General features: G+C 35.5%; 1 long non-coding RNA gene across 1 annotated transcript in view; it reads right to left on the bottom strand.

Moving 5' to 3' along the window:
* Positions 1–2,606: 2,606 nt before the first annotated feature.
* Positions 2,607–11,130, bottom strand: part of LINC02910 (long intergenic non-protein coding RNA 2910) — a 118,416-nt gene continuing 109,892 nt past the window's right edge. Inside the window, exons 6-7 of the long non-coding RNA XR_010138731.1 lie at positions 6,180–6,274; positions 2,607–2,896 (exon numbers count right to left, since the gene is read on the bottom strand). This is a non-coding gene — a long non-coding RNA (long intergenic non-protein coding RNA 2910). The remainder of the gene's footprint in view (positions 2,897–6,179; positions 6,275–11,130) is intronic.

Below are 11,130 nucleotides of genomic sequence, written 5' to 3'. Positions count from 1 at the left end.
TGAAATACACTATGCTCAGATGTCATTGCCGTTGTGAAACCTCCTCCCGTAGTGAAATAACTTCACCCCTGCTTCCTCCACTTGGCATTTACTCAACAGCCACTGATCAAGCATCTTGCTCCCTGTCAAATAACAGGATGGGCACAAAATGATAAGTGGATACAGATACACCATCAAGAAGTTCAGAGTCCAAAGCGGGAGACGATTGAGTAAATAGGATGTGACAAGGACAGTACACAGTGCCCAGCTTTCTGTCAATCCTCCATGATCCTTGGAATCTGCTCATTTGCTTGCTCACCTTGCCCACTTTGGCTTGGAGTGGGAGCAGAAGCATGACTGCCTTATCCTACTATTCTTAGCACCTAGCATTCATTAATAGACCTATTTCTTCATTCAAATATTTATTGAGGCTCCACAATGTATAGATATGATACTGGGCAGAGGAGACAGAGAAATAAAACCGAACAAATGCCATCTTTGTGTACGGGAAGTGCATGGTCTAATGGATAGTACCTGCTTCCGTGAAGTGCATGATGTCATGGACAATGCCTCGATTCCTTCATTTGCAAAGTAGAATTGTGATTTCAGCTCGCCAAGGGTCAAATTATACCACCATTACATGCTACTAGCCATGGAAGCTTCAGAAACTTATTTACCCTCTCTGTGCATTTCTAAGCCCATAAAACAGGCATTAGGGAAGTAACCTTCTCATGGGGTTGTGATAAAAATAAATTGATCTCCTAGAACTTAAAGTATAATAAAATATATATATATAATAGAAAAAGATAAATTGAAATAATGCACATGAAATGCTTAGCAGAGCTCCTGGGGAAAATGTTGGTTCAAGAAATCTTATCTCACATTAACCTGTTCTAACCCAGAATCTGAAATATAGTAGATGTTCAATAAATGGCTTTTGAGTGGATTTTATTTACCTCTTGGAACCTCTTAGAAAACTCTAATTCTAATAGCTTCCTGTTACCCCCCAATTTATTGTCACATGCCTATAAAATGCACATGATTTGCATTGGGATTCCAGCTTCTTATTTAATAACCACATGCAAAGTTCTCCCATCAGATTCTCCTTGTGTCTCCACAGAGGCCCCAGGCCCTTTTCCCTGGGACCTCAGTTACACTAAAATTTTATGTACTGTAGTTTGGGAACTATTATATAGATTTACAACTGCCCTCAGACTACTCAGGTTGAATGCGGGGTGAGAGATACAGCTTCTTAAATATTTTTGTGTTTTTTTTTTTTTACTTTTATTTTAAGTTTATGGGTATAAGTGCAGGTTTGTTACATAGGTAAACTTGTGTCATAGGGGTTTGTTGTACAGATTATTTCATCACCCAGGTATTAATCCTAGTACCCATTAGTTTTTTTTCTGATCCTCTCCTCCCACCCTCCACCCTCTAAAAGGCCCTAGTGTGTGTTGTTTCCCTCTATGCGTCCATGTGTTCTCATAATTTAGCTCCCACTTATAAGTGAGAACATGTGGTATTTAGTTTTCTGTTCCTGTGTTAATTTGCTATAAATAATGGCCTCCAGCTCCATTCATGCTTCTGCAAAGGACATGATTTTGTTCTTTTTTATGGCTGCATAGTATTCCATGATGTATATGTACCACATTTTCTTTATCCAGTCTATCACTTCTTAAAGTTCAGTGTTGCTTTTAAAGCAGGTATGGAAACCAGCTGGTTTCCAACAGTCCCTGCCATTAATCATTATTTTGTTCCATAAGAAATAGCACAGTTCTCTTCCAAGCCCATAAGTTTTCATAGCCCCATCCCCTCAATTTTCATAGAGCAACACACCCTGCCTATGATTTCTGTTACAGTTTAATGACTTAACATGGATTAAAATAGTTGTTGCAGTTGGCAAAATCATCACATCATAATAGCAACAAAGATAACAGAAATCCGTTATCACAAGAATGCAGAAAGTTGCAAGAGACAGTTGATACCACATGAACAATGAGAACAAGACAGATGGACCACAAAATCAGTTTTAAAGACCCACCAGAGAGGTAAAAATGAAACAAGCCTAAATGAATTAATTCCCTACCGGGATGAGTCTTATGAAAGCCTAGACCCAGCTCTAAGGCAGATTGGATCACTCAGCTGGCAACACTTGTGTCCTGACAAAAGAAGAGGCACACCACCTTTCCAGGGGTAAATGTTATTTATTCAATATCTACTGTCTTCATATAGGCAATATCTAGAATAGGATTAAAAATTATGAGACATAGAAAGGAGGAAAAGGTGACCCATTTTCAAGAGAGAAAACAGTCATTAGAAGTAAATCCACAGATAACCTAATCATTGAATTAATAGACAAGGACTTTAATATAACTATGAAAAGTATGTTAAAGGTCTAGTAGATAGGTAGAATAATTTTGCAGAATATTCAAACCCTTAAATAACAATTGGAAACTCAATAATTGAATAACATGATACAAAAAATTAATATTTTATTAATTTTATAAACTGGATATCAGAAGGATTTGGAAACATGAAGAGAGGACATTAGAAGTTATTCTGTCTGCAACACAAAGAGAATAAAAGCAATTTTTTAAATTTAATTTTTATTTTAAGTTCAGGGGTACATGTACAAGTTTGTTGTATAGGTAAGCTTTTATCATGGGGGTCTGTTGTATAGATAAGCTTGTATCATGGCGGTTTGTTGTATAGATTATTTCATCACCCAGATATTAAGCTGAGTACCAATAGTTATTTTTCTGGATCCTCTCCCTCCTCCAACCATCCACCCTTCAATAGGCTCCAGTATGTGTTCTCACCATTTAATTCCCATTTATAAGTGAGAACCTGCAGTCTTTGGTTTTCTGTTCCTGTGTTAGTTCACTTAGGCAAATGGACTCCAGCTCCCTCCATGTTCCTGCAAAGGACATAATCTTGATCTTTTTTGTGGCCACATAGTATTCCATGGTGTATATATACAACATTTTCTTTACCCAGCGTACCATTGATGGGCATTTCGTTTGATTCCATGTCTTTGCTATTGTGAATGGTGCCACAATGAACATAATACGCATGTGCATTTGTAATAGAATGATTTATATTCCAAAAAGAGCAGTTTTTTTAAATGTTAGAGAATGTCTGAGAACTGTGAGTCAATATGAAGTATTTAATATAAGTGTGATTGAAGCCCCCCAAAACTGGAAATAAAGAATGAAGAAAAATATTTGAAATAATAGTTGGAAATTACTAAAAAGGGATGAAAGACATCAATCTAGAGATCCAAGAATCTCAACAAACCCCAAACAGGATAGATGCAAAGAAAACTGCAACTAAGAATAACATAAACTGATAGTACCAAAGACAGAGAAGACATCCTAAAAGTATCCACAGGGGAAAGAAAAGATATTGCATACAGTGAAGCACTAAAAAGAATGAAAGCTACTTCACAATAAGAACTGTGGTGGCCCAAAACAATGAAACAATATTTTTAAAAGTCTAAGAGAAAAAAAACCTCCCAATCTACAGAATACTATCCTGTTAAAATATACTTCAAAATTAAGAAATATAAAGACTTTTTTATGTAGACAAAAGCTGAAAGAATTCACATCCAGCAGGTATGTGCTGCCAAAAAAAATGCTAACAGGCCTCGTTTAGGATTATGAGAAATGATACCACACTATGAGCTACTTAAAGCACGAATACAAGTATTGCAGGTGCATAACATACACAGAGGTAAAATACATGACACTAAGAGGACAGAGTAGTGTAGGAAATAAATAGAGTTATGTGGCTATAAAATATTCACATTGTGGGGCGTGGTGACTCATGCCTGTAATCCCAACACTTTGGGAGGCTGAGGCGGGTGGATCACGAGGTCAGGAGATCGACACCATCATGGTGAGACCCTGTCTCTAATAACAATACAAAAATTTGCTGGACGTGGTGGCGGGTGCCTGTAATCCCAGCTACTTGGGAGTCTGAGGCAGGAGAGTTTCTTGAACCTGGGAGGCAGAGATTGCAGTGAGCCAACATTGTGCCACTGCACTGTAGCCTGGCAACAGAGCAAGACTGTCTAAAAAAAAAATTCACATTGTTCATCACATGGCAAATTATTATTTGAAGATGTGTTTGATAATTTAAAGATAAATATTGTGATATATAGAACAACCACTAAAATAAATGTTAGAATAATTGTTTTTTTTAAAAAAAAAAGATGAAATGGAATACTACAAAAATATTTAGTTAACCCAAAAGAAGATAGGAAAGAAGGAAGAGAACAACAAAGAATAAATGGGACCATCTTTTTAAATGACAAAATAACAGACTGAAATACAATCCTATTGACTATGACACTGAGTGTTAGTAGACTAAACATGTAAAAGGTAGAGATTGTCAGTTTCAAGGAAAAAAATCAAGATACAACTATATGCTATTTACTAGAAACATTCTTTAACTATAGACATACAAGTTAAAAGTAAATATGTGGATAAACATATATTGGGCAAAAAATAAACATAAGAAAATTACATTAATATCAGAAAAAAAATTCTATATAAGTGGTATTAATAAAGACAATGAGGGAAATTTCATAATTATGTTAAGTGTTAATTGATAAAGAAGATGTAACAGTGCTACATATTAGGCAAAAAAAAAAAAAAAATGAGATTGTGAAAATTTAAGTAAAAATTGACAGGGAAATGAGAGAAACAGACAAATCCACAATATTAGTTAGAGATTTTACCACTTCTCTCTCAGTAATTACTAGAACAACTAAACAATAAATTTATAAGTTTATAAAAATTTGCTTAACATTCTCAATCAACGTAAGTATTTAAATACCCATTGAACAGCCAACAAGATAAAGCAATGCTGGGCCATAAAAACAAGTCCCTATAAATGCAAAACATTGAAATGCACAGAGTATGTTCTCTAACATGTACCCTAAAACTTAAAGTATAATAATAATAATTAATTAATTAAATAAATAAAATAATTTAAAAATGGTATAACCTAAGAAAATGATATGATTTCTAGAAAACCTTAAAATGGTTTGAAATTTGTTAAAATGCCTCTAAATAATGTATATCAAAGAATAAATGACAAGGAAAAATTGAAATTAGATCTACTGAATAACAAGACAAATAATAAAATACCAAAATTTTAGGATGCTGCTGAATTGATGTCTAGAGGTAACTTATATCTTTATATATATATATATATACATACTTAAAGGAAGGTTTAAAATCAGTGAACTGAGCTTTCAACTTAATTAGCTAGAAAAAGAACACGTTTAACTGAAGGAAGTTAAATAAAGTGATTTTAAAATGAGTGGTAGTCAAAGAAATAGAAAACAAAGAAACAATAGAGAAAATCAAAGGTCAAAGTTTGGTTCTGTGAAAAGATTAATACAATTTACAAACTTCTATTAAGACTTATAAGAAAAAAGGAGAACATATAAATCACCAATATGAAGACCATAAGAGGCAATATTACCAGACACTCTACAGACATTAAAAGAATAACAGGAGGAATGATGTTTTCTCAATAAACTTAACGAGTCAGATAAAATGGAAACATTCTTTGAAAAACACAGCCAACAAAAATGACACAAGAATTAGTATATGTAAATGATCAATATCTTTTAAAGAATTTGAATTTGTAATCAAAAACTTTCCAACAGTTAAATATCATCCCAGATGACTTCACTGTGAATGCTATCCAATGTTGGAGAAAGAAAATACTACCAAATGTATATTCTTTTAAAGAGGAGAAAAAGGAAGAAGGAACAGTTCCTCCATTTGTTTTAGGGCAGCATAACCATAGTAGCAAAACATGACAAATCAAACAAATAAAATACAGACCAATATCTTTCGTAGTACAATCGCAAAATGTTGGCAAATCAAATATGGCAATATATAAAATTTATTATAACTGAATAGGGCTTAACCCAGGAATTCTGGTGGTTTCAACATTCAAAACTCAATTGGTATAACTCACTACATAAATGAAATTAAGAAGAATAACCACATAATTATTTCAATAAATGCTTAAAATGTATTTTTATGTATTTATTGAACTTGACAAAATTCAAAATCCATTATTTAAATAATTTTTTAAAACTCTCAGCAAAATGAGAATAGCAGAGAAATTTCAAAATCTGATAAAGGACATCTATGAAAAACCTAAAGTTTATACTTTACTTAATGGAGAAGGACTGCTTTCCTCTTCACATAAGGAACACAGCAAGGACGTCTTCTCTCACCAGTTCCATTGAACACTGTACTAGAGGTCTTAGCTGTTGAAATAAGAAAAAATAAAGAAACTATAATCACTGAGAAAAACAATGTATATCTGTCCCTACTATAGACATAATTGTGTAAATGTAAAACAATCAATAGAATCCTCAAAGAAAAACTACTAGACTTAGTTGAATTTAGAAAGGTTACAGAATATAAATACACCAAACTCAAGTGTATTTCCAATATACAAGCAGTAACAATGGGAAAACGAACATTTTAATATGTATACATATATATTTACAGTGGCATTCCAAAATATTAAATACCTAGAATAATCTAACAAAAGATCTGTAAGACCTCATCACTGAAAACCATAATACAGTAATTTATCTCTTAACAAGGAGGATACCTACGGAGAAATGGGTCATTATATGATTTTGTCCTTATAGAAACATCATAGACTATACTTACACAAACCCAGGTGGTTCAGGTTACGACACACCTAGGCTATATCTGGTAGAGCCTATTGCTCCTGGGCTACAAACCTGTACAGCATGTAACTATACTGAATGCTGTAGGCAATTGTAACAAAATGGTGAGTATTTGTGTATCTGAACATATCTCAACACAGTAAAATATGGTACTATATTCTTGTGAGACTGTTGATTATGCGGTTCATCATTGACTGAAACATTGTATACAACCCAAGTGTATGTTGTATTGTAATAATACAAATTAATTTTAAAAACTAAATAAATGCTCACAGCCTGATAAACTAATATTGTTAAGATGCCTATTCTCCTCAAGTTGATTCATAGATAAAACACAATCCCAGTGAAAATAATATCAGGTTTTTTGCATCAATTGAAAAGCTAATGCTATAATTTATATGCAAATTCAAAGGATCTAAAATAGAATAATCTTAAAAAAGCAAAGTCGCAGGACTTATAATTTCTGCTTCAAGGTTTACATAAAGTTATAGTAATCAGGATGAGTTGATATTGGCACAAAAATAGAATATACCTCCATCAGTGGAAAGAATGAAAGGTTCAGAAAGAGACCCGTACATTGATTTTTGAGAAAGGCATCAAGTCAACTCAATGGAGAAAAGAAAGTGCTTTAAACAAATACTGCCGAAACAAATGGACAGCTGTATCCAGGGGAAAATAAATGCTTGACCTCACCTTGCTCCACTCCAAAATAATAATAACAATAACATGTAATAAACTGAAATGTAAAAGCTATAGCCATAAAGCTTCTAGAAGAAAACATAAAAGCAAAAAGGAAAAATAAAGGTTACATGGGATTCATAAAAAAAAATGTGCTATTTAAAAGACACCATTTGGCAAATGCATACACAACCACAGAGAAGAAAATATCCATAACACATTTGTCTAACAAAGGACTCATATCCAGAATGTTTAAATGACTCCAAAAAATCAATAATAAAAAGACAAACACTCCAATTAAAAGAGTGGGAAAAAGACTTTAACAGGCACTTCACAAAAGAAGACATAAAATGGCTAGTAAGCACATGAAAAGGCATTTAACCCCATTAGTCATTAGGAAAAACTAGATTAAAGCAAGATGCGATTTCACATTCACTAGTAAGACCAAAGTGAAAATGACTGACAATACCCTCTGTTGGCAGGAACACAGAGTGATCGAAACTCTCATATGTTCCTGGCAGGAGGGTAGAATAGCACCTTGGAGAACTTTTTGGCAGTTTTTCTATAAAAAATATACAAGTCCCCTATAACCCAGCAAGTCTGCCCTCTTGAGATTCACCTAAGAGATGAAAATCTGTGTCCACAAGAAGACTTGTACAAGAGTGTTCATAACAGCCTTGTTTATAATAGTTCATAACTGGAAACAACATAAATGTCCATCAACAGATGAGTAGATAAACAAATTGAAGTATATTCATAAAATGCTTCTTGGCAATAAAAAGGCAAGGACTACTGCTAATACACAATACTATGACTGAGTCGCAAAAATAAAGCCATTGCCCAAAGTAGGCATTCTGTATGCTTTCATTTGTATGAGATCGAAGAACACAGCTAAACTCATCTGCAGTGACAGAATCAGAAGGTGCTTGCCTTTCTAGACTAAGAGTATCAACTGGAAAGGACACTAGGGAACTTCTTGGTTGGGGGTTTCATGGCAAAAGTATTCTATATCATGCCTTGGGTGGACGATCACAGGCGCACACACCATTGACAAAATTCATTGAAATAGATACTTAAGATGGTAAGACCTGTGCATATTATTGTTCATAAGGTAATCCTTTATTATAAAAATATTTTTAAAATAATATCTAATATCTAGATGCTGGATGGATAAAATTTAACAGAGTTTGCAGGACTGTTGGCAGGTGAGTTAGGAGACTACTGCTATGATCCAAACCGTTCAACAATGTAAGCTGTCAAAGAAATTCCACTTCTATTCATTCTAGCCTTTTGGGATGAGCTCAACCTTCTTTACTGGAAGCAAAGAAATGGAAGTCGATCCTTGCTAGAAAAGCCACCCTTCAAAGAATGAGATCGCCCTTCTCCCAGTTTCTTCCCGCACAATGATGCTGTGAGCGTAGGCCACACAATGTTCCACTTTCTAGCATTACAATGTTTTGGGGTTCACCTCACGTGTGATCACTAGAATGCACTCATTCTGAAATCCCCTCTTCGTAACTTTTTCATTTTTCAATGTCTTTCTTGAATCTGACAAATGATCATTCTCTTCTATGAATTCAACACATTTCCCACCATCATTTCAAAAGTGGGAGGGAGTGGTAGTGAGTTCTCTGTCTCTGGGATGATTCAAGTAGAGTGTGAACAATGATGTGTCTAGGGAAATGAGAAATGGTGAGGGTGAAGCTCTTAATGGAGGATGGGGGATAGGCTAATCACCTGGGTCCCTTCCAACTATAAAATCTCTACTTTTTGGTCAAAGTCTTGATAAATGTTAATACAGTGTAAGAAATAAAAAAAAGTTAATTTATACTTAATTTAATTAGCTAAACTTAATTGTACCCTGCATGTATTTTGTTGGACCAGAGGATAGAATTTTATGCATATCTACTCTGGCAAGAAACTCTGAAATTCTCTTTGATCCTCTGCTAATTTTTCCACTACAACAATTAGCCGTTGCTCAGTTGTTGTAACTTTCAGGCACAACCTGATGTTGGTTTTAATTACTTAACCTAAGACCAAGGCAAAATGAAATACCCACTGAGTCCTATTCCAATTTCAGTTCATTTAATGCAAAATCTACCGCTTGCAGACTTGGACTTCATTCTCTGAATTAAGCATCACACATTGTGAGGCATTTAAATATTAGTTTCCTCTTTTCTTCAATTCCCCACTTATGACCTTTCACAGTTATCGTTATTAATTAGCCCAGCAGTCACTGCTTTCTATCGTTGTGGCTCCTCTCTGTAAGCCTCCCTAGTGGTCCTTCTAGGGGAACCACACACATCCAGCGTGGGGTTCTAAGCACAGTTAAGTCCAGCTGAACCGCGTTTCCATCCTCAGAACAGAAGTCTGGAGCTTTTGGTTCTGTGGTGTCAAGGCATCACTGTAGGTAGTTCATGCTTTACATCTTCCACCTTAGGCCCCCTCTCTAACACCAGTTAAAGGGTTTTCTTTAATCTCAGGTGATTTGCATAAGTGTGGATATGAGAAGCAGGAGCCAGACTTTACTTTTTGTTTCACCCGCAGCCAGATCTCATGACCACAGGTGATGGTGTTGACTGGAGTTCAATACTAATCTGGCTTAATGGATTTCTCGAGTTTACTTCATTTTTTTAGTTCAAGCTGTAGCTTAAAAAAGAAAAAGAAAGTTTAAATGGCTCAATGCAATCAAGTTGCTGCATCATTCAATCCCTGTCAACAAACTGGATCTGTTTATACTTTGCTTTCCCTCCTGCTGGTCACCTGTACATTATGTCAAGCAGTAACCGAGGATCAAATTTATTTCCAAATGATGGCTAACAGGGAATAGGTAGACAGAGTTTTCAGATATCTATGTCTTTTGACAGTCTGCATAGTTGCCTGAAGAAAAAGAAATATAATTCTCTTTATTTTTTAAAGCAAAGAGAATAGGGAACACAACACACATTGATGCTTCATAAGAAGCGTTTGCCCTAGTTTAGAAATCCAAATTTCCTCCCACTTCAAGTCGGGAGGATCACTTTGGTGCCAATTATCAGATAATTGGAATCCCCAAAGATCCTATTTGGGAGCCATGTGGGCTTTACCTTATTGTTATTCTGGAAAGGCAAGCTGAGGGAAGAAAAGGTATGCTTTCACGATTCACGAAGACAAGTCATATATCTAAGGCATGGGTTGTGTGTGTGCACACACTGCATACTAAACATTCGGGGAACACGTTTGATCTCCACATGACCGGGCACATTGTCCTGTCGAGCCAGATAGAAAGTAGCTCCTGATAATGGAGAAGAAAGAAACTATATGCAATACGTGGTCATGGGCATAGAAATTGGGGCTGTCCTGGAGGTCACACACAGCTTCAGTTTTCAGTCTGCAAGTGAACTGGCTGAGCAATCCCAAGCAGTCTCAGCTCCCAAATACAGGAGGCCATCCTATTCAGAGCTTCTTCCCTTGGAATTGGCCACCATGCCAAGAGAAAGAACTATCTACTTTAGAACTGCTCTTGAGGTTCTGAACTTTGGGGCAACCCAAGCTTTTCCTTGCCCCTGGGTCATCGCACCTGCCAGCCATTCTATAAACATTTAAGTGCAAATGATATATCAGTCTAAGGCAAATTTGTGACTGAGGTCATCATTCCCCAGACCCCCATGTCAGCAGTCGCCCACTGTGGGGGCTGCCTTTGGAGGCTGCAGTCTAGTCTTGTTAGCAGGGGTGGATCTGTACAAGTCTGCGGCAACTCAATT

The sequence above is a fragment of the Pongo abelii genome, chromosome 21 (genome assembly GCF_028885655.2).
Source record: "Pongo abelii isolate AG06213 chromosome 21, NHGRI_mPonAbe1-v2.0_pri, whole genome shotgun sequence".
Lineage (NCBI taxonomy): Eukaryota > Metazoa > Chordata > Mammalia > Primates > Hominidae > Pongo > Pongo abelii.
This window is presented reverse-complemented; position numbering and strand designations above follow the sequence as displayed.